This window comes from Esox lucius, chromosome 19, assembly GCF_011004845.1.
Source record: "Esox lucius isolate fEsoLuc1 chromosome 19, fEsoLuc1.pri, whole genome shotgun sequence".
In the NCBI taxonomy this organism is placed as follows: Eukaryota; Metazoa; Chordata; class Actinopteri; order Esociformes; family Esocidae; genus Esox; species Esox lucius.
In genome coordinates, this window is record NC_047587.1 from 22,912,581 (window position 1) to 22,937,592 (window position 25,012).

General features: G+C 39.5%; 1 protein-coding gene across 3 annotated transcripts in view; it reads right to left on the reverse strand.

Annotated features, from left to right (window-relative positions):
• The window catches only part of tln2b (talin 2b), a 97,684-nt gene that overhangs the window by 69,325 nt on the left and 3,347 nt on the right, over positions 1-25,012 (reverse strand). For all 3 annotated transcript variants that reach the window (XM_010896568.3, XM_010896567.3, XM_020040425.2), the window contains exon 2: positions 2,324-2,373. The gene's annotated coding sequence lies outside the window, so the exon portion shown is untranslated. The remainder of the gene's footprint in view (positions 1-2,323; positions 2,374-25,012) is intronic.

Genomic DNA, 25,012 nt, shown 5'->3' on the forward strand with positions numbered 1-25,012 from the left:
TTAATTGTAAAAATAAAACTGTCAAAGTTCCATACATGTTTTGCATTGCAATTCATACATTTTCAGAATCATCTAGCCATTAAATCAGAACTATTTTCTTTTTTCCATTAAACACATTTGCCTTGCGACCAGATCACAAGCCTAACCCTGTTTCTGATTAAGAGAAACCAACATCTAAAAGGAATCCATACACATCTTCATAGACAACTGATCACCTCAGTAAGCTTCTCCACCATGATTATACTTCCACAATGTGCAACATCTTTTAAACTTGAAGGGTCATCTGAAGAGAGCTACCGTGTGGTGATTACTGGGATAGCATTAGACAAGTCTGTAGGCTCCAGTGCTATTGGGAATTATAGAAGGGTACTCCAGAAGATTATTTTGGTTTAGCACGGGATCTTTTCATGGTATGATGTATCTAGCCCTCAGGGTAGGCCAGGTTTAGTTGCTGTACTGACAAACCAACTGAGGAACTACTAGAGGAGCTACAGAATAAGGAATTGTGGAATGAGAACAATTTTGCTGTGCATAGTTAAGGACATACTATTTCATGCTCTACATCTGCAGGTTGCCATAGCAACACATTTAAGTAATTCCCTAGTCAGGTGGCTTCTGTCAACTCCATACAGTGAAAGAAATACCTCAATCCCTTTGCTGTGCAGTAAGAACCATACACAGCACTATGTTCAAGCAAAGTCTGACAAAGGCCTCTTAATATTATTGACTCAATGGCCACTGAAGTTTATTTTGCTTATCACTATCTAAAGATTAATAGCACTTTAAAAGGGAATAACAAGGAATATCTAAGACTAGTTTAAGTAAAAACATCCCTTGAAGTAATTGTTGGACTGCACTCTCTCTCTCTGCACACAACTCCCTCACTCATAGACAGCATGTGGGCTGTACTGCAAAAGCCAACAAGCCATCGTTGGATGAGGTGTAAAAAGAGGTAAACTTTAAATGCCGCAACTGACATTTATCACAATCTGTATATGGTATGTACCACAGTCGATTGGGCTTCTTCGATTTTGTGTTTTCGCTGTGAAAGAATTTCTCTTTCACATACTGTAGATAATGGCTATTTCACAAACTTCTATTAAATCTTATTAGTGGAAGGAGAGAAATGTAACCAGAGGATGCTGCACTCCATGAGTGAGAGAGTTGTGTATGTATGTAAGTTTACTCCCTGAGTGAGAGAATAGTGTATGTATGTAAGTTTACTCCCTGAGTGAGAGAATTGTGTATGCAAGTTTACTCTCTGAGTGAGAGAGTTGTGTATGTATGTAAGTTTACTCCCTGAGTGAGAGAATTGTGTATGTAAGTTTACTCCCTGAGTGAGAGAGTTGTGTATGTAAGTTTACTCCCTGAGTGAGGGAGTTGTGTATGTAAGTTTACTCCCTGAGTGAGAGAGTTGTGTATGTAAGTTTACTCCCTGAGTGAAAGAGATGTGTATGTAAGTTTACTCCCTGAGTGAGAGAGTTGTGTACATAAGTTTACTCCCTGAGTGAAAGAGTTGTGTATGTAAGTTTACTCCCTGAGTGAGAGAGTTGTGTATGTAAGTTTACTCCCTGAGTGAGAGAGTTGTGTATGTAAGTTTACTCCCTGAGTGAGAGTTGTGTATGTAAGTTTACTCCCTGAGTGAGAGAAGAAACCAACGTACGAAGGTTTACTAAGGCAAGTCTGAATGACCGACAACAGGATGTGCGTGGTTTAGATACGCAAAAGCGTTGCAATAGAACAATAACAGACCCAGCAGTCATCTGTTGTATCATAAAACGTGAAAGGGTGCCAGACATCACTTATAAACCATTTGTTACACACGCAGCTGTTATAACACATATCTTAACATCCATTACCGGGGAATTTAACAAGCCAGATCCCAGAGACACATTGTAAAATATCAAATATCTTTCACATATCGCAACATCAAATGCCTGGGAATTAAACTAGCTGATTCCAGAGACGCTTTGTAAAACATAAAAAATCTATGAACACAACAAAGCAATCATAAATGACATACTATTTTTACAATACACATAGTCAAACCAACCACCCGGCCATAATGAATTTGACGGACATGCATACGTCATGACAGGAAGTTCCACCCACCAAACAGTGTCACCACCAAGTCCCGCCCACCTGTCAAATGATTTGACGGAATGCCCACCAGGGTCATAAATCAGCAAAGTGACAGAAGCTATCCTATATAAACTGACTAGAGTCTAGAGAACTTTTTATTTTAATAAAAAATGTACTGTTGGAAGTTTGACTTGTTGGAATGATTTCCCTTGATGATAGAGAGAAAAGATCAAAGCCTTACCTTATTGCTGAAGCATAAAATGACCAAGGATTTCAGCTGGATTTTTAACACTGGAAAGGAAGCACATGTAAGATTCTGTAAGCAACAGGGAGCCAATATGCACAACTGACAATAAAGTATAATACTGCTGAATCACCTACACTCACCAAACACATTCAGCTTCTACTGTGTACTAAAACATTTTCCCCATGACCAGTATTGCTCCTGAATGAAAATATATACAAAAAAATTACATATTGTAATTCCCCGAGAATTACAATAGAAGGAATGAGGAAATGTAAGAAATTGCAGAGAATCTTAAATTAGACAATTTTTATTGATTCGTTGTTGCAGCCCTAAAACATGCACCCAGTTATCAATTTAAGCAGTGTGTGGTTTGCCTTTAGTGCTTTCTTGGATAACACAGTAACATAAAAATAATATGTAATTAATTAACTAGTGTAGCCAGTTCAGCCAGGAAACTTGAGTTGTTATTGGTCGCAAATCACCAACTGATGTCAGACCGCTCCTATCACAATGTCCAATTTATGTCAGTCTATTTAAATGTCAGGTTACTCTGTCTGATATGCTGATGGTTGTACTAGCATGCGGGTCAAAACCACCCACCTCCATTGCATCCACCTGTTTGGTTCTGCGTTTCCTTTGTGGGGGGGATTTATGCTGCGTACCTTGCTCATTGCCTATGGGGATTGCTATTAATGATATTACGGTGTTGTTGGTAAGAATATTGGTAATATCTTATACACCATCATGTGATGGCTGTGAGTCACCCCAAAGGAGCAGAACCTAATGCCAAGACATTGCATGTACATTCCTGCACATAAGTTTTCCAATCAATGGTTAAACTAAAATGAGGTGTTTTCTGTCTGAACTAGACATTTTCTGGGAAAACAAAATGAATAACATTCTTATTGTTGTTTAATGTAATATAATACATCATATTAAGATTTCCAAGTGATACAAGTGGTAACATTGCTAGGTAGGTTCAAATTATCAACGCTGTATCTGTGAAATTGCATCAATTTACAGCACATTTGGTATACCAAATGTGTATTTATGCAACTGTCAGTGAGGTCTGTTAGAAAACAATCCCACACTTGCAGTGGAATTTCAGATTCTGAGGCGTCTTAGAATTACAAAGCAGTCATTATGACAGTACGGGTGCAGTTGAATGGTATATTGTGCATTCTGCAAGGACCCAGGATTTTGGAACCGAAATACTCTGTGTGACAGAGCCAAAGCACAACAAGGACAGGGTTCTCCCCTGGGTCTCAAAAACGTCCCTCACCACAGGGCCAGGCTTACATGCTACAGGAATAATGCCCCAAGTTAAGTGTGCTGCCCTGAGCACCTTTCTCTAACCTGGTTATTGCAATTTGCTTAGAGACTGCGGAATACACCCCACAAAACACACAGGCAGACAAGCCGGCCGTCTGCTTGCTTTCCTCACTCCATAACTCCCTCACAGTCCCTGGTGAAAGTGTCTCATCAGAGCTGGGGGAACTGTAGGCATCATTGTTCTGAATGGGGGAGAATGCACTGCTGGCAATGGATATTTATCTCAATGAATGAGATACAGGGGAAAAAAATGCTAAGGCAATTCCTATGCACAAGTCATTATGCATTACAAAATGTCAACCATTGCCAGCACAATGTAAAAAATGAGGTCATGAGATAATAGCGCCAAAGTTCAAGAGAAACGTAGCACCAATAATTGAGGCAATACACATGGATACATTATCCAGTGAGTCAAATGCTATAGAGTTGGACTCTTGTTAAATTGCAGTGGTAAGTATGGTCCGTTGACTTTGGAACATTGAAAAGACACTGACACTGAAACAAACATGACAAAAAAAATATTTGCTGTTTTATTTCACAGGTAATTGAAAAAGATACAGTATGCAAGCGCTGAATACTGCCAAACATAAATGGGTGCCTGTATCATAGGGCTTCCACTTCTTATCAGCCCAAGCTGTTGTTGCAGTATGCACAATGTCTTCTTACCTGGATTGGCAGATTTTGAAGGCTTATCTAAACGGATTGACAGTTGTTCCATATTCTCTCCATTTCTTAATAATGGACTTGCATTTGGTAATATTCAATGCTTTGGAAACATACCTGATCGGTGGCAATAGAACATTTGAATGTTCCTACATCTTCATAATCTACTTTTTGATAGGAATTCTACTAAACAACTGTGGGACCTCCCAGAGACAGGAGGACCTTAATTGCACACAGGTCAAATAATGACTTCTGAAGACAACGGGTTGCACCACAGCTCTTTCAGATGTGTCATAGCAAAGGGGACGAATACTTCTGTTATCAATTATTTTATTACTTTTACATTTGTAATTAATTAAGAACAATTGGTAGATTTTATTTTGACATTCACAGTATTGACAGTTTTGTGTTCAGTGGCAAAAACCTCCAAATGTAATAAATGTTGATTTCATGTTGTAACAATAAAATGTGGAAAAGTATGTTTGAGAGCCATTGTATTCAAAGTACATAAGCATTCACCCAACTTTTTCACCCGACAGTCGTGGGTAGAGAGGGAAATGCAAAAAAATAAAAATCAATTCACATTTGTGTATAACACACCTTGTGTGAAGTAGGACAAAAAAGAAGAGTAAATTATTGTATATAGCAGTCTGAGCTCCTACGTATCACACATGCTACTAAGCAACGAGGGATCGAGCCCTGGCTCAGCGGACCTTTTTTCTGTTTCCCTCAACAGTACATACCTATTTCCACAGGCCAACATTTAGCTCCTATCTATAATTGATTCAGACTTTTGTCTGATTCAACCTTGATTTCAGTGTCCACAGACATCGAAGCTGAACCAAATCTCATGAACCAATAATAGACCACTTTGGACCAAATCATATCTGGACCAAAAATACTAGGTGTCTATAATTGGTTCAGAATCGGCCAAGTCCAGATGTCTGTGGATAGTAAAATAAAGGCCTGTGCTATACTGAAAAAAACTGAGTAAGATTGTCTTTATAAGATATTCTCTGGAAATAATACATGGTGTGCTACCTCTGTCACATTGATCATGTTTTGGCTTCAGTTCAGTTCACACAAGTTTGGCATGGCCAAAGGCTAAAGGACTAATTTGTGAGATAGCTGCTGCTACATTCTAGTTACTACACCTCAATCAGCTTGCTCTGACTCATGATTCATCCTGCCTGTGAAGCTGTTACTGTATTGTTGGAGAGATCTTATCACTTTTTCAAATAATAGCACTGCCTTTGAGCTGATTTAGATTAAATAAACATCCTATCTGGCTTGGATTCAGAATTCCTCTAGCTGTTGCAAACCACTGGTCTGATTCACAAGCTCACATTTTCATATGAATTATTGTGACAGTAAGGTGTTTGGGTAGTCCAATAATCTAATAATAATGATTGAGAGACAATATAGTTCTCTATGCATCTCTCTCCTATTTCTAAGCCTACTCCTATCAAGGAAAAATAACCTTTATTTAGGCTAAACTTGGATAGGAGACTATGAGTGTCTTGACATAACCGCAGGGCTTGTCATGTAAGATTTTCTAAGGTGAGATATCTGAACCATGCAAAAAAAAGTTGGTTTGTTGTCTCTCGCTTGAACGACCAAAGAGGCTTTTAGTGGGTTATTTAACACTAATTCTGCAAATTCCAGAAATACGGCATTTGTGTTAATTATTGTTCATCTTGTAAATATAGGCACATAGCTGAAAAGGTTTAGGCATTTTTGGTTAGAATAGCCTAAACATCTGAAACAAAGGGCTTGTTTACATTCTGCTACATTTTCCGAGAAAAAGTCTTAAGACGCTAGAATATTTTGTTGTGTAAACTTGCAGACATGGGATAGCTTGAGACAATTTGGATAGATCCCAAATTGAGTTCTGCACATCTGAAGACAATTGTGTCAGAACTGTATCAAGCTTATGTGCAGTGTGCACACATATCAGTCGATTCCTCCTGCGATTGATGAACACAATCCTGCATTATTAATGCTAATTATGCAAATGTATGCAATTTTATGCAATCATAATAAATACACGTTTAAGCATTTTAAGTTGTGATTGTCTAATAATTGAAACCACAGTTGGTTTGGTCTCTGTAGCTTGCATGGTTCAAAGGTTGTGGCACACTGCAGCGATTGCAGACCTTGCGACCACTTGGTGCTCATGTTACCTACGATCACTAACTCAACTCATGGTGTGTTTTGATGACCACCCGCAGCTAACATCTAATGCTTAGTATTTCATCTTGTTGAATTGCTAGATGTTAGATGCAAGGTTGGATTCAATCAGCAAAAGGGAGAAGACATAGTTAGTAAAAGTCAACGGGAGCGAGGAGAAGAAGATATTTCTTTCTGTGCAAAACAGATTGCCTACACTGTTGTCCATCCTGAGTAGTCGGTGTGACTTGCTGTACAAGCCCCAGTAAAAAAAGTTATAGAACTGGCACTAAACACCTCTACCTACATTTTCAAGAATTTTATTCAGAAAGGAATACTCAACTGATGATAAAAAAACTAAGGCAGTCTAAGGAAAAAATATATTTGAAGGAAACATGAATAGATACTCTATACACAGAAGTATACAGAAGCTTTCCCTGTCTTAAGTGCTCCTGGTTGGGTTGCATATGAAGTTGCTGCCTGATGATTCCTGCTGCCACTCAATAGACCCCACTTGGTTGTCCCTGACCTTGTCCAACTGCTTCTGCAGCTGATCTGCATATGGTTGAAAGACTCTGGACACAGCCAACATGCTTTAATTACCTAAACGTCATCTGGTTCAAACGAGTGACATACACCATTAGAAAGGAAAGAGCAAGGGAAACACAGTGGTGGTCACTAAGGTGGTGGTCACTAAGGTGGTGGTCACCATATGACAGCCAGTAAAACCTCAATGGGCCATAGTACAAGCATGTAGCTTTACATGAAATAAGGTTTTGCTATGGATAAATGAAGGAAAGTTCAGACTAGAGATGCAGACTGCCACACAGGTATTGTATAAATAGACGGACATAAATTGGACATTGTGATAGGTGCCACACAGAGTATTGAATCTGTCCAGGGATGAGAAAGATTACCTTAGGATAACTGTCTACAAGCACCAATAACTACATAGAGTAAACCAAGCAAGCAAGCCAAAAGGAAAATACAGCCACATTAATCCTAACCTTCTGCAGTACCTCTCTCCGCGTACATTCACATTTCGGGGTCAACAACGCCAACACAGACAGACTAAATAATGTATATACTCACACTGGAACACATAAAAGGCACAGACTCTCGATACATAACGAATGTACGTGAACCAGAACACGTAACTGGCAGTCCATACTATCATGTATATTTGTATGTTTTAAATGAACAACACTGGGTTTCACCCCTTGTGTGTCTTTCTGGAACAATGCAACACCACAGGAATTACATACATATTTTATTTTGGATATCACAAATAAGTTCAGTATAAACATATCAGCCTTGCTATTATATTCAATATCAACATATCCCAGTGCTATTGGTCCTTAATGATTCATGATGACCTTCCGTGTCAACATGAGAAGTGTCGTTTACCTGCCATCGGAAACCGATCGCTAGGAGAATTTATGAATATATTCACAGTAAATAGAGTGGATGTTTGCTGGGGCACTGTGGTCGTGGATGTTTGCTGGGGCACTGTGGTCGTGGATGGTGGGCAGACGTTTCCAAAACCGATTTTCAGTACGACGGTCGCAACTTTGATTCCAGCGACAGGTGAGACGTTTTCTTTGTTGGCGAATTGTGAAGTTTAGACAGGCATATTTCAGTTTTTGTAACCTTACACCTAACCTTCATCCTTACCCTAACCTCAGTACTGTGATGCCTAATCTTAACCTAACACCTGTACTTTCAAGCCAAACCGTAACCCTAAGTTAACCTTAACCGTTAACCATAAATGTTACTTGTAACGAGACGTTTTTCGTTTTGAATCATTTACATTAATGACCAACAATAGCGAAATGTTAAGGAGCTCAGTAATAGTGAGTCATTATAGACCAATAGCTTTGGGGATGTGTTGATAAACAATTTTGTTGCACTGATTTGTTTACAACGAAAACATCATTCCTGAAAGGTACATTTGAACCGGAAACACATTTTTAATCCCTTTTTAGTTTTAGATTTTCGGTATTAACTTTGTTAGATACCTTTTGTTTTGAGCAATATCATACCATATTGGAAAAGCATATGTTATGAGAATAATATATAATAAAAAATGGAAAGTCTTGCATAAATATTCTCCCCCTTTGCTATGACTTGAAAAGCTGTGGTGAAGCCAATTGACTTCAGATGTCACATAATTATTTGAACAGAATACAATGGTGTGCAAATAAAATGTCACATGATTTTAAATTAAATACACCAGTTTCTAAAAGTCCCCAGAGTATATGGCAGAAACCATATCTAAAGGCCACAACAAGAAAAAAGTCAGGGTCTGAGGGCTTGATGGATGGAGTAGTATATGTGAAATATTGGAGAAATACTGGTGTGGTAACTCAACAAAACAGTTACCCTAAACACATAATAAATAACCAATAAATACTACTGGTGAATACTAGGCCAACTAACATAGGGTCTATACCAAAACCCATTCTGCTGGTGGCTAAACATGAATTTTAATTGAGAAGCTAAACATTTGAAATCAATTGTTTTGTTTGGCACTTCAAAAACCTGAGATGTCTGGCAATAGGATCCACTCCAGAAACCTGGATGAGCCTGAGGAAGGGTATTATAAAGTGTATTGGACATAGTTTTCCCAGGCGTCTTTTTAACTTCCACATTGTGAGGATGAGCTCAAGCCCTCTGGTCACGCCCTTGATTTTTAAATCTTTCCATTTCGATATGACATACTCATGTAATCTTCCTAGTACCCTGAGAACAACACAAACAGACAGTAAATTAAATCAATTCAATGTCTCCTCTCTGGGCTTGTGTGAGACTTCATTAGCATTACTGCTACAGATGTGGCAGGACTAAATGTGATTTATTACAGACAGGGCCCAAGCAAACTACAAGTAGAAAAGTAGGGTGGAATCTGCTTCATGTTATGACATTGGTACCACTTACAGCAGTTGCCTAGTCACAACTTTACCAACATCGTTCAAAGGTGAAGAAGAAATAAATTCACTCCAACTTGGCATGTTGTAATACCTATTTCAGCAATTACATCATATCAGGTACTCAGATGGCACTAAAGAGCACGTTGTAATTGACTTCTAACAAAACAATCTTAAGTCAGTCACTGACATCACAGCTACCACTATGGTATGGAAATGAAGCAGATGGGATCCGATAAACTGGACATCTTTTAAGCAAGCTGCAGCATCAAAAGGCAAATGACAGAGGAAAGTAATATACAGGGCAGGTTCTAGGCATAAGCCTAGAACCTGCCCTGGCGGCAAGGCTGTCTACTGCTACGGGACAGAGGGGCCCTACATTTTGCTTAGAGTCCCCAAAAGGCTGACGCCGGCACTGGCATTATACTCTCCACTTGCAGACCTGGTATGAAAAAAGCATGGCAGCACATTCAAAATATTTTGTTTCCTGTGCTCTCTACAGCTTAAATCAGCTAGCGGTCAGGATAACCCATGTGAATGAAAACAGACACACCCTGCCAGAAGGCATGTGGCATCCCCTTTGACTACAATAAGTAACAAATCAAAATGGATATAATTAGGCACTTTTGCCACTGATCAACACAAAAAAGTCCATAAAGTAAGAAATGTAATCTGAAAATTATATTAAATAAATTACAGAAAAGAATTCACCTCCTTTGATATGAAATACCAGAATGAGCTGTGGTGCAAGCAATTGTCTTTACAAGTCAAATTATTAGTTGAATGTAGATGACCTGTGTGCAATCAATGTACTTCTAATGATTTTAGGTGAAAAACATATACTCTATGACCTGTCTCTGGAAGGTCTCACAGTTGTTTAGTTGTTTACCCTACAAGGGAGGTTTCCAAGCCACTGGGCATTACATCTTGTTGCTTGCTCTTTGGGGTTTCAGGCAGGATGTCTGCAAAAGCGCTTTGTGAGGTAAAAAGAGCTTTATAAAAAATGTGATTGATTGATTGGTTTAGTCCAATCCTTATCAAAATTACATTATGAAGACAGCAGCGGTTTGCATTGGTGGCAAAATGATCTATTTTGATGTCATCAGACCATACAATCTTCTTCCACTTGATCACAGAGTCTCCCACATACCTTCTGGCAAACTCTAGCTGAGATCTGATGCAAATTTTTGCCACTCTCCGATTTAGGCCACTTTTGTGAAGCACCCAGGTAATTGTATGCACATTGTCTCTAAGACTGTAGCCTCTTTATAGTTGCTACAGCCTTTCCCCTGGGCCTTTCCTGACTAGTGCCCCTCTTGTCTGGACACTCAGTGTTTGAGGACAGATTTAAAGTATATTTTCACAAAAGCATTTACAGTGCAGTCCAAGTAATTGGACAATGACACGTTTTGTTGCTTTGGCACTATACCACTTGGCAAAATGTGTGGAATATGTAAAAAAAAAAAAGAGCCCATATTCCAATATGGTTCAGTTTAAAGATGTAAATACCCTCTGACTTTCTGCACTTTTAACCTCTTAATGATAGTTTCATTTCAAATCCAATGTGCGGGAGCACAGAGAAAAACGTCATTTGTGTCACCGTCCAAATACTTATGGGCTACACTGTACGTAGCAAATTTGAAGCAGTTTCCCCACCACTAACATGAAACGATGAGCAATGGCCACTCTGTGAGCCAACATGGGTTTTGCTGACCACTTAACCCTGCTCACATGCTCTCAACTGATCAGAGCACTCAAATAATGCTTTCTAACTAAATTAATCCAAAGCATCAATCAAATACTCAGACAGACGTACTTAAAAATGATTAACGATCGTATCATAAGAGGCATCAAGAGGCTCTATCAAGTATCAACTCATCTTTCATGTACAAACTAGAAGTTAGGTACATCTGGCTAGCAGCTGTTGCCAGCCCATCCCAGGCTCTGTCAGAGGTCAGTAGGTTAGAAGCCTTTTATAGAGACGCCATCCATCCTAACATGGAGGGTGTGTGGAAAATAAATCCATGGGCCATATAGAGCCCGCCCCTCTGCTCCCTCACTGGAGAACAATGTCCCCAAATCCCACCCCAGTTTTCTTGAAAAAATACATTCCAAATGATTAGTTGTGCCTTCCCATGGGGCAGAGAGGGATAAGGAGGGGGTTTAATTCAATTAGCCCCCCAGCTCAGCATCTGAGCTAAGCTGTGAAGGGAATCGGACATATCCATCTTGCTAGGGCACAGTGGATGTGTGAATCTAGTGTACACATGAAACAACTGGCACCAATGTCACTGAGCAGTAAAGCCACTCTGACATACTATAGATCCCCCAGGCAGTAAATGCATGCTTTGAAAAACTCTGTTCTGCCATCCCGACAACCCAGGCCTGAGTTTAGTACACTGACTCAATGTCTTGTGAATGTGCAGAGATTGCATGCTATGCCGGTCAAAGCACAGAGTGAACTACCATGGTTCCTTTGTTGTCACATGACAAGACGAGGCAGCCATTTTTATGGTAAGCCTGCATCAAAGCTAGAGTTCTCCATGTGTCAGTAGTAGAGCTAGAACCCTCCTTTTTCTCTCTTACTGCACGGCAATTCCTTTCAGAAGCCCCCACTGCTCTACTCCCTCTGTCCCTCCTTCCTGCAGGGAATTCATACTGCTCTGCAGTGCCTCTCTGCATGATGCACCTACAATTTATTACAGTATTTTTCCAGGCCCAGATTAATCAAATCAAACTGTAAATGTAATGTATGTTTCCCCAGTATGCGGTAAGACCACTCAGAGGCCAGCTGGATCAGAAATACATGTCAGCGATCCTGTAAGTCATAAAATAACTGAATCAATCATCTCACATGTATCGTGACATGAGAGCAATAGATTGTACTGCATTGTGATTATTTATTTTTAAAATCAGTGAGAATAGATTATGAATGAGAAACCAGATATACCAGCTATGGATATATGGTAATAACCTTCCACTAGCCCATCAACAAATCAACTATGAGTCTTCTACCAGAGCAATGTTCTAGCTTAACAGAGCGATGTTCAAAGTAATACTCTGACCTTTAACCTGGGACTGGCACATGCCAGTTTATGGACTGGCCTATGCTGAATAGCAGCCATCTCCTGCGTATGGCAGAGAATAGCCTGTCCACCATGGGTGACCCACCAACCACCACTTGTGTGAAGGTCCATCTCACATCTGTGGAAACTGAAACCAGACCAAACTGCAACTGCCTTGCAGCAAACAGACGAGATAAAAGGTAGCAAAAAGTTAACACAGTTTAACTGTAACTGGATGCACAGTTTTTCTATTTGGGTAGTCTGTTGGCTGTTATAAAGAAGATATTGTTTTCTGGAGAAAATCCTCCGGTACTCTTGCTGGCTTTACTGTTCATGAGAGAGGTCAAGTTTCTTCATAGCAGAGACATTGTTCAACTGCAAAAAATAAATAAAATAATGCAGCAGCATGTGTACTGATCAAGACCTCATTACACAGGCTTTAAAATACAAAATCTGCCTTCTGTTGCCTGTTACCTTTAAAGTATATTTTATGATTATTCTATTGGTCATTACATCTTGAACATGCATCCCAATATATGACACACTGCATTTAAGATATGTACCAAGTGGGTCCCTCAGGTCCTCTAGTACTAGCCTTTAAACTATCCCAAAGGCTAGAACAGAGAGGCATGCAGAGGTAATCTTAAGATCTTTATGTGGATTGGACTGCCTGAGAACATGAGGATGGCCAAAACTGGACATTTTTATATGGGATCTTAAAACACAGCTTGTAGCTTTTCTTGTCCCTATGGTGCTGTCATACATTTCGATCCTATAGTTAATCATTTTATCTAGCTACGTTTGCCTTCTGGTCTTTTCAACACACTTAAGGGGAAAATCCACCACTAGACACTACGTTGGTTATTTGTTTCAGTCTCCCTAGACAATTAAGACAGATTGGAGGTGTATCAGATGTAATCTTGCACCACAGCAAAATGTTAGAAATGTTGTGTCAGGAGAGTTCAACCAATGAAATAATTTGAACAAGCCTTCTGTCTGATATAAAAAGTTATGGTCATGATTTGTGCCCCAACTGCTTGATCAATCTAGTGGCCAGAAGGTATGGTCGTCCTTGTTGAATCGAGCCATTGGAATCAACAATTTTAGGCCTGATAGCCGAGTTGACAAATTACTGGCTTTGTAATGACTACAGTCTGTGAGTTGTACTAGTTTTTACAAGATACCTAGTCCTTCTCTTATGGCAAAACAATGACTGCTTATGATGACTGAAAAGCACTTTGAAATAGCTATGGATTGTGGATATTGTGTTTTTTTTACAACCAGGAAATGTACAATGCTTATATTTGAGTAGCTGGAGTACTTGCACAATCTTAGCAGTATTAATGAACACACAGTAGTACAGGTAAAGCAGTTGAATTAGGGATTCAACGGTACACGGAATGTTATTGAACTGTTCGGTACGCCCCCTACGGTTCAATACCCACATGTGAACCGTGGAGTTACGATATGCCAGTCATTTTTCTATCATTTCCAAAACATGCTCATTGCGCTACAGACTATACTCACATTCAGTGCTTGACATTAACTTTTTTGCTCACCAGCCACTGTGGCTAGTGGTTTTCCAAAGTTACTAGCCACTCAGCATTTTCACTAGCCACCATTTTGTTGTTGGTTTAATTACTTTTTATTTGATAAAATCTGACTATGGTGTGCTACATCTTAGCCAGTCTTGTTCACTGGTTCAGTCACTATTAGGCAAAGGTGGTACCCCACTCTACCAGATGCCCCTCTGTAAAATACTTTATATAATGTGGCTACACACTTGAAAAAGACAACTATTATAGTGTTAAATCTGCCCTGTGTTCCATGACCAGCTGTACTAGGCTCTGCTGCTGTCGCTGATCCAGCATCTTCATGTTCATATGTTTATACTGTTAGTAACTTAAATGTGTTAATTATATATGTTTTACTCTATATATTGCATTTATAGCCTAATGTTTTTGGTAATAGTACATACCCTAATCATCACCAGTCATCTTTGTTTGTCTCGCGATATCTCTTTAAAAACAAATCTGTAAATTTAGGCTACTAGAAGTCACCTGAAATGTTTTTTAAAAAGTATGCGTTTTAGATTTTGTTTGGAGGTTATTAAGTTTTAATGGAATATTCTGACATGCTTGGGGGTAAAAGAAAACTGGGATTCACTTGTTTTCCCGACATTACTCATCTCACACGACGTTTGGACACGTGTGGTCCTGTATGCAAGGTTGCCAGATTTCAATGACCGTAAACTGTATTCTACCTAAGACTCCAGAGAAAAATCGACCCGCCTGAGGCCATTAAAAATAGTCCAATTGAATTGGAAACATACACCACCTGGCAACACTCAATATAGAAAAAGTTTCCTCCTACCGCCTTTTTAGGTGCGGTGTTTCGTTTCTATATGAGCGCAAAATCATGTTTCACCATGCCAACACAGAGGCAGTGCAAGATTTTGGGAAGGCTGTTGCCTTTGAACGCAGGAAAAACCCTGTGTATAGATATATAGAATGGCATCCGCATTTGGCGGGTGGGCGGGTGCCAATGTCAAGCCCTGCTCACATTCTAGATTCAGATCCACAGAACCAGACGCTTAGGTTATGAACAGGTAAGGCAGACAACTGCTTGGGGCCCCAGGCCGTTATGGGGCTCCTGAGGGCTGACAAACTTTACTCCACAGCAATGTCACAAAATGTGTCAATCGCAGTGACTGAAACAACTAATGGATGATTTGCAATGACATCTCGGTAGGAAACCTCCCTAAAGGCGCGCCACAGGGTATCTGCTAGTTTCATCAAGTTAAGTTCAAGACTTAAGACTTTTTAAATGCCACTACAAATTCAATTTCACAACAACACCCCACACAAAAAGTACATAAGGACACCAATTCAACTGAAGAACCCACAGTTGTTAGAGTAGTAAGCCTACTGCTGACAGTAACGTTACTGTCGGTACTTTGTGGGACTGTGGTCTGTGATAGGACCAAACAACGTTATCGTGACCCACAAACCGCAATTCGTACCGAACCGTAGGCACCCCTGTACCATTGCATCCCTAAGTTCAATGCAACTTTTAAACTCCAGTTAAGCACATTGCATTGCATCTGTCTCTGGAAATTCCCTACAGAATGTCAGCTTTTCTACAAAGAATTTGCCTTTATCACTCCATATCCGCTGATGCAATTTTTAGCACACAGCTCTGCAGCACTCAAGCATTTCTCACAGTGTGAAAATCTACAGACAAAGATTGGTTGTTGAATGGCCCTTCACCGAAGTTATGTAGTAATTATTTATACATGTATTAATTTTCAATGATGTTTTTATTATATATTTAATTCACATATAGAGCTCTGGCAAATATTAAGAGACCACTGCACCCTTTTCTTTCCTTTCCAAAAAAGTCAAAAAGAAAGGTTTTGAGTGAGGAACAGAAGGGTTAAAATTACGAGACCACTGCAAATTGAACACTTCTGTTCCTCACGCAAATGCAATGGTGGGTGGGACTTGGTAACATTGAGCTGTTCTGTTTGACTGCAGTGTTGTAAGATCTGAAATAAACAAGAAACTAACAATGCAGTTCAGATGTGAGCAGTCAATCAAGTAGCACAGGGAATAAACGCAGTGTGGCCATGTCAATATAATATTGCTACAAATTTGGTCTACTCTGAAAACAATCTAAAGGGAGAAAATATTTTGGATGGCAGACTTTTGGGTTACTTCTAAATTGCCTTGCAGACACTGTGGCATTCCAGCCATGAGCCCTGTCCCTCTAGCCATGCAGTAAATTCACTTGAAATATAACTCCAAACCAGGGTCAATGCCCTTGAGTTTTGAAACAGTGAATATGTTTTTTACTCTATATTATATTATTATTAAGAGATATATTTTCAGGTTTTATTTGAGGGTATTTGTGTACGTATTGGTTTCACCGGTCAGAAATTGTTTTGCACAAGTCACAATTTCAGGCACAAAAGGTAATGGGACAGATTCATATATTATCCACATTAAATACTCTTTGAGCAAATACTGGACATATGTACTAATCCTACGTTATACCTTTAAAATATCACTTTAAAAAAACAGAAATGTCCCCCTTTGCAGAGAACATATATCTCTATGCTAATAATCTAGGATCCTGCTAATAATCTAGGATCCAACCATCCTGACCAGAGAAATCACCTCGGACCTCTGCTAGGTCTACTGGAAATTTGACTGTTTCAGTACTGGGTGTTTGCCCTATACGTAAAACCATGTGAATCTCACTTCCATTATCAGAGGCTCTGGAATAACCTGTTATGCTTCAGGGCACAAGGTTGTGGAGGAAACAGCAGTAATTATTGTGGGGTGCTCCAATATGTAGAGTCACACCAGACAAGGGGATCACCAACCGATGTGCACCTCGAGTCACTACGTGCAACTTCTCTCCCAGGGTTTTTCCTGTTCTGTCTGTGGTTCATCTCAATGGGAAGATGGAGTGGCGTGCTTGGCACGTACGAAATTGCCCACAAGTGGCCAAACACGTTTGGATCCTGGATGTCATGCACGTGTTGGATGTTGTGGTGAAAGGACCTGTTGTTCCAGGCGCACTATTATGTCCAGGAAATGCAACCTCAACATTGTAATCTGTGTGCTTGCTTTTTACCTCTACAAGCTCTTTTAGCTCAATGTGTTTTTGTTACACTCCATACTAAAGTTGTGTTAGCTTCCCAGTCCTTAGCCTTTAAACCTATTCTCAGTTCCCTTGTTTGCATCTGATAACCAACAAAGATTACATGCCATGCTCTGCACACATTATATGGATGAAATTCAAGCATTCTGGTTGCGCTACCAGTTCTTGGGGCCAGGTGTTCTTGAGACAACCGTCTCAGTGGGTTACCAAGGTTATCTCCTGATATTGCAGCAAAAGGCAAGAATTGCCTGTTGGGGTGAATATTAACACCACTTCTATACAGCACTGACCTTTGCCGATAAAGTAATTGATTAGAGTGCACTCACTAAGCAGTGTGGTTGTTTCATCTGGCTTTATTAGAATATATGCACTTGCATTAGTCACGGTGGATAAACGTTTCTATTAAATTAATAACATGTAAATGTTAGCCAGGATATAATAACGAATTGATAAGAATTTGGCCTTGAAAGTCATGATTGAAGCTTCTATTCTTTAATAACTTTAATTATGCAGTGAGTTAAGGCACATTCCCATTTTGGGTTATGCCTTGTTTCCTCTATCAGAAAACTAAGGTCATATTCATTAACCAAGTGTTTTCATGTCTGGAGACTTGGGTTTTTGCCGTTGTCTACTGCATTATGATACAGTAGACAGTTTACTGGTATATTTCAAATGTTTATTGGTCTTCTCTAATAAGCCCATCAGACATCAATGTATTTCTTCCTTTACAGAACCAGCCTGAAAACAATGCCAATGCCAAGTTTTTGTTAGTGACGAGTTAGTGATCCATTTTACTCTAGTCCCTTGTTCAAGAGTAGGGCTGCAACAAATAATTGACAGCGTCGATAACATAGATTATGAAAAATAGCAACACATTTTATAATCTATTAATTCAGTCTGTGAGATGCAGGAAGAAAATAAAAAGCTAGGACTGGCAAAAGTGTGGATGCTGTGGAAAGATATGTACAATTTAATTCTTCTGAACTTTTGCTTTGAGAAAGTTTTTTGTATGTCACAGGGTGGAAATTTCTCATGGTCTCATGTGAACATATTTCCTAGATTTATTAGGATTTAAGTGCCTGGTGTCAAACATGACCATTTTCCTCTCCACTTGCACCAGCTAATGTCAGGTCCTGGCTGGGGTGCCTCTAGGCATCTCTATATGCACCCAGGGGCCACAGGCATCTCTATATGCACCCAGGGGCCACAGGCATCTCTATATGCACCCAGGGGCCACAGGCATCTCTATATGCACCCAGGGGCCACAGGCATCTCTATATGCACCCAGGGGCCACAGGCATCTCTATATGCACCCAGGGGCCACAGGCACCTCAGTGCTTTGGTTTTGTGTTCTCCACAATTAGAGCCAGCTGCACCTTGTTGTCTCTATTTAAGTTGCACATCAAGTCTGTTACTTTGTGGTTCATTATTCGCAGTTAGCTTTGTGTTGTGCCTCAGTGCATGGTCATGCTCTCCTTTTGTTATTTTTGTGTGTGTTAATACAGCTCTGCGCCTCGTGTCCTGCCTCTCATCCGTGACAACTCATTTTGAAAAGAAACTAACATGACTGGTACAAGTTCTGTGCAATACGCATTAAATTAACATTATATACATAAAATTATATTTGTATTATATATTTCATTATGGATATAGCGTAGATCAATAATCACAGCATGGCAACAGCCGGTAAAATACTGTGGCAAAAGTGCAGCCCACTGCTGCCTAGATGTCTTGCACTCACAGACTTGCCAAGCTCAACATAAAATAGACTAATCAATAGTAGAAATGAAAGTTGATGGAAACCACATACACTGTGGTTTGATTAACATACAGATTAATTTGTTTGTTTCCCTTTTATACACTGATGAGCCAAAAGGTTATGACCACTGAAGGGAATAACGTTGATCATCTCCTAACAAGGGCACATGTCAAGGTCTGGGTAGTTAGATGGTAAGAAAACAGTCAGTTCTTGTAGTCAATGTGTTAGAGGCAGGAGAAATGGGCAGGAGGAAAGACCTGAGTGACTTTGACAAGGGCCACATTTTCATGGCCAGATGACTGAGTCACAGCACCTTTGAAACAGCCAGGCTTCTAGGGTGGTCCAGGGCAGCAGTGGTGAATACCTACCAACAACGGTCTGAGGAGGAACAAACCACAAAACGGTGACAGGGTGTTGAGTGCCCACGACTCATAGATGTGCGAGGGCAACGAAGGCTATCCAGTCTGGTCGGAACTAACAGAAGGTCTGCTGTGACACAAGTCAGAGAAAATCTGAATGATGGTTACGGGAGGAATGTGTCACTACACACAGTGCATCGCACCCTGCTGGGTATGGGGCTGAGTAAAAGCAGACCGATCAGTGCCCGTGTGCGCCGTTAACCTGGGGAAGTGACGGCTCCAGGATGCACTGTGGTATGACGACAAGCCGGTGGAAGGAGTGTGATGCTCTGGGCAGTGTTCTGCTGGGAAACCCTGCTTCCAGGCATTCATGTGGACATCAGCTTGAAAAGTGCCATCTACCTAAACATCATTGCAGGTGAGGTACAACCCTTCATGGTAATGCTATCCCCTGATTGCAGTGACCTCTTTCAGAAGAATAATGCGCCCTGCCACACTGCACACATTGTTCATGAATGGTTTGAGGAACACGATGAAGAGTTCAAGGTGATGCACTGGCCTCCAAATTCCCCATTTCTCAGTCCAATTGAGCATCTGTGGGATGTGCTGGACAGTTCCAAGTCAGATCAACGGTGGCTCACAACTTACTGGACTTGACCTGCTGCTAATGTCTTGGTGTCAAATACCACTGGACACCTTCAGGGGTCTTGCAGAGTCTATGCCTCAGCAGGTCGGCACTGTTTTGGCGGCACACAGAGGACCAGCAGCATATTAGGCCATAATAGGTCATAATGTTTTGACTCATTAGTGTATAGAGTTTATTGTAGTCCAACAATGTTGTCCCATCTTGCAATTGTTGGCCTTTGGTCACCCACGTTGTCACTGAAGTTCTTAATAGGTTAAATAAATAACAGAAAATGCTCAAACAACACAACTGAACCCTGTCTGTGGTACTGATTCTTTACCAATCAAGTATTATAAAAGGCAAATGTTTTTTGAGTAAACTCCAATTTAACGCAATCCAGATGCTCAGCTTCTTAAAACGTGAGTGTGATGTTGCTAAACTGATAGAATGTGAATGTGTCGTTGAAAAACATTGCTTATAAATCATTATGAGGTCTTGTCAACTTGTTAGAAATCAAAGCTACTGATGCGACTTTAGATCATCTTCTCTTGTGGATAACCTGAGAAGGGCTTTGACCTTAAGGCAAGGTCACTGCTGATGCGCTAAATGTACAGGACTAAAGCAAAGCGGGGAGAAGAGATAGCCGGAGCCTGGAGGTATCGCTGGGTCAGCAGCACGGCGAGTAGCACACTGCAGAGGATCTTAGCAGAGGACAGCTGTATTTTCAATGGTGCTCTTTAAGCAGGAGAGTTGTCTCGAGCAGATAGCTATTCTGACTGCTGCCCTGCACCAGGGGCCTGGTGTGGAGGAAGTTACTGATGTTGGTCTGAATGCACAAGCTTGAAAATGTTTGCCAGCTAAATAACAAACTACAGTTAAACAACTCTGTGTTGATTAATTTGTTGATGTAATTTCATCCTAGTTCCTGGTTCCCACAGCTATTGGCCTTATCTGTTATAGAAGTAGAACTTCATCCAGGTAGCGTTGAGTCAGGTCTTTTCTATGCCTTTCCTCTTGCTTGGATTGGTCACCATTTTGGGAAATTATTGAAGTGTGCAGGTAATTTTTGTACAAAATAAATGTTTATAGAAGAATGTCCACTTGGGCGACATTTAGTTTGTTTCCCAGTAAGGGTCAGTGGGATTTGTTACACAAATAATTGTCCAAAAGGGGCAGGAATGGACTTTATGCGCTAAATTAGAAACTCTATGATAACACAGTGTATTAAAGAGCAAATGAGATCTGAAAATAAAATGATTAATATTTTGTTGGGTTTCACAAAGCTGCTATTTTATATATAACATAATATATATGTTTTTGTGTTTAGTCACAGTTGAGCTTTAAGTATGTATGGATATTGCTCACAGTAGTATGTACTTGATTAACTGAGTTATGATGAAAATCCTGTTCACGTAATAGATCACATAATAAAATAAAACAGCTAATAGGTAAAACATTAAATATGTCTAAAATTTTTGGGGGAATTTCCGCGTAAATCTTCTCTTTGTTCTCGACACAGCTCAACAGTGTAAATGTCCTTTTTTATATTATCTCAGGGTTGGGAAATAGACATAGAAGGCTGTAAACTCGGTCAGAAAGGTAATTATGCAGAAAAACAACTCAAACTCATATTCAAAGTACATATAAATACAACCTACATAAATATTTTATAAACACTTATATGCACTTTCTAGTTATATTGTTTTTCAAAATGACTATTTATCTATCAGCCAAAGTCAGTACTCTAGCCATAATAGCAACTAATGCTAGTTGTTGCATCTTCAAAGCTTTTCAATTTGAAACTGATAATTCTATCTCAGTCCATAAAACGCTTGCATGAAATGTTCTTGAATATGCGGTGCACATTTACTGCTAATTTCATTTTGGGACGTTTGATTGTGTGAATCCCCACGCTTACAGCTGCGCTTAAAAGGGGAATAAATAATTATGTATCAAATATTTTATCAACAATATATGATACACTTGATGTTCCATCAGCTGTATTCATTAAAAAGGAATTAAGATCAACTAATCTACTTTGATGTAAATGAATGGGGAGTATGCGCAAATGCCTACCAAAAGAAAGTATGCAAATACATATAGCCGAGTTCACCACTGGTCAGGTAGTAATGTTAAGCAAGGTTGGAGAAAGTTGTGTGTTAATTGTGAATGGTCTCTTTTGTTCTCTTTAGTGTTTTGGTGGGTCCTTTTCCTACATGACCATCCATCTTTTTAACCCACCTCTAGTGTTTGAGGCCAAAGAGCTCTATTTTTGTCAAATCTTAAAGTTACAATAATGTTTAGCAAACCCTGGGCGCTCACATGTTCAGTGCCCTCCATAAGTATTAGGATGGTAAAGTCAAAATGACTTTTTTTGTGCTACACTCAAGGTATATGGAAATACGATTAAAATATGAATGAGAAAAAAGTACAGTTACCTTTTATTTCAGACTATATTAAACATGTTTTACCAACTACTACTGCACATTCAGGGGTCCATCCCAACATTGCATGCAAGCGTAAGTATTGGGACAATTCAACTTAAAGTAAACGTAAGAAGTATAAAAACTAGTATTTAGTCACAAATACCTTGCATGCAATAAAAGCAGTAAGTTAGCGACCAATTGATATCCCAAAACTCTTTGTATCATCTTTTAAGATGCTTTACAAAGCCTTTACTGCAGCTATTTTGAATTGTTGCTTGTTTTGGAGACTTTCTGACTTCTGTGTGGGTGTTCATGAGTTAGAGAGTAAATTAATGAGTGAATGAGAAAGTAGTAATGAATTGTTCTAACAATGTGCCCCACTAAGTGCCCCAAAAGGTGAACTCACACCTAATTCGGTTCAACTCCCTCAGACTTCTTTTCATTCGAAATGCTTAGCTCTTCCTAGAAAATGCAATCGAAAAGCCACTAGGTAAAGAAATGACACTTGCTGGATTTGCTACTCCACTGAATAGTTACGAACAGTGTTGTTCCATCAATCTATGAGACCAATGAGATAAGCCACACGCATACTTAAAATGTATTTGTAAATAAATCAAAGCCTTCTCTTCTTCTCACTGTTTAAGTGTAATCTCTTTCATTTTACGTGAAAACACACACAGACATATTTAAAAACACACACAGCCTTTAAAGCTCTGTTCACTATAGGCCTTGTTGAACCCTCTCCAAACAGAGCTCTTATGCTTGTGACCATAAAGCTCTATTTTGGTCTCGTCACTCCAAATTACAGTGTGACAGAAGCTGTGACGCGTGTCAAGGTGTTGGGCATATTGTAACTAATATTGTAACATATTGTAACTTTTTTGTGACATTGGTGCAGTAAAGGCTTCTTTCTGGCAGCTCGACCATGCAGATCATTTTTGTTCAAGTTTTGTCACATTGTGCTCCTTGAAACAAACACAGCGTCTTTTTCCAGAGAAGCCTGTATTTCTCCTGAGGTTATCTGTGGGTTTTTCTTTGTATCCCGAAAAATTATTCTGGCAGTTTTGGCCGAAATCTTTCTTGGTCTACCCGACCTTGGCTTGGTATCAAGTGATCCCCAAATGTTCCACTTATTAATAAGTGATTGAACAATACTGAAGATCTTCGTAGGCTTTGGATATCTTTTGAAAGGCTTTAGATATCTTTTTATATCCTTTTCCATCTTTATAAAGATTACCTTGTTATGCAGGTCTTTTGACCGTTATTTTCTGCTCCCCATGGCTCAGTATCTAGCCTGCTCAGTGCGTCCACCTGAGACCTAACAAACTTATTGACAATTAATACACAGACACTGATTGCAATTTAAAAAGCCACATCTGTGGGAAATTCACCTTAAATTGCCATTTTCACCTGTGTGTGTCACCTTGTGTGTCTGTAACAAGGCCAAACATTCAAGGGTATGTAAACTTTTGATCAGGGCCATTAAAAAGGAGCCAAACAACTATGTGAAAATAAATGGTTTCATAAGATGACTATAGATAAAAGACATGATACGTTTTGCATGATCAGTCATATTTTCAAAATCAATGCCAAATGTTTCACAATTTCTGCCAGGGTATGCAAACTTATGAGCACAACTGTATGTATCCTTGTAAGGATCAGAAAATGTGAAATCCATGTTCCCTATTCCTTAACCTTAAATCTATTAACCTACTATGGCTGCCTAAACAGAACCTAGCCCTAACACCAAACTTGTCATGTCTATAAACCTAAAAGTAATTCCAATTCTAACTCTAACCCTAAGTGTAAATTGTACCCTAACTTAACCCCTAAGCCGGAAGTAGCCCTTTTCCAAGTTAGATTTTACCTTCTTTTACTGAGTACTTATAGTTCCACAATGTTAGACGTGGATTACACACACACCTATCCAATCACCAGCCAACCCAACAACCACACAGACAACAAATAAATCAGCTTCTCTTCACACCCAAGCCTTTCACTGCCACTGTACACATTGTGAATCCATTCTTAACCCATGCACCATACTAGAAACACTGTACATATAGTTGACCCAAAGCATAAGATTAAGAAATAATAGGATAAGTTGTTAGAGTTATGAAGAATTTCCTAAAGACTCAAATGCAGCATGAGGACCACTGCAGCACAGCATAGCATAGTGTGTTGTAGTTTCCAACTCCCACACACTAATCATCATGAATTAATATGGTTCAACAATCTGAATCTCCAATGACTCTAAATCCTTCACTTCCAAAATCCTACAAACCCCTTACTTCCCAACCCTTTGACTAAACATATCCTGGGGAATTCCGTGTAGGAATGTTATGCTAGTGACGGAGCAACAGCAACAGCTGGGAGGAAAACCACATTCTAGCAGATCACAGGAAAACATGGGTCTTATGTAACTGTAAACTAGGATTGTCATATTCACTTGCACAGTACAGTAGATCGATTTACTGTTTATAATAAAACCTTGACTGAGTGACCTTCTTCACTACATTCTGTGTCCTTGGACTGCTTTTTACAGATGTACAAATGATATGGCCATCACCACATGGTTGACCTACACATCCAAAAATATAATTTATATTTTGAGGCAATGGAATCATTTATTTAAATTTGTTCAAACCTTTTGATTGTGACTGATGAAGAGTAAGTAACACAGTTAATCA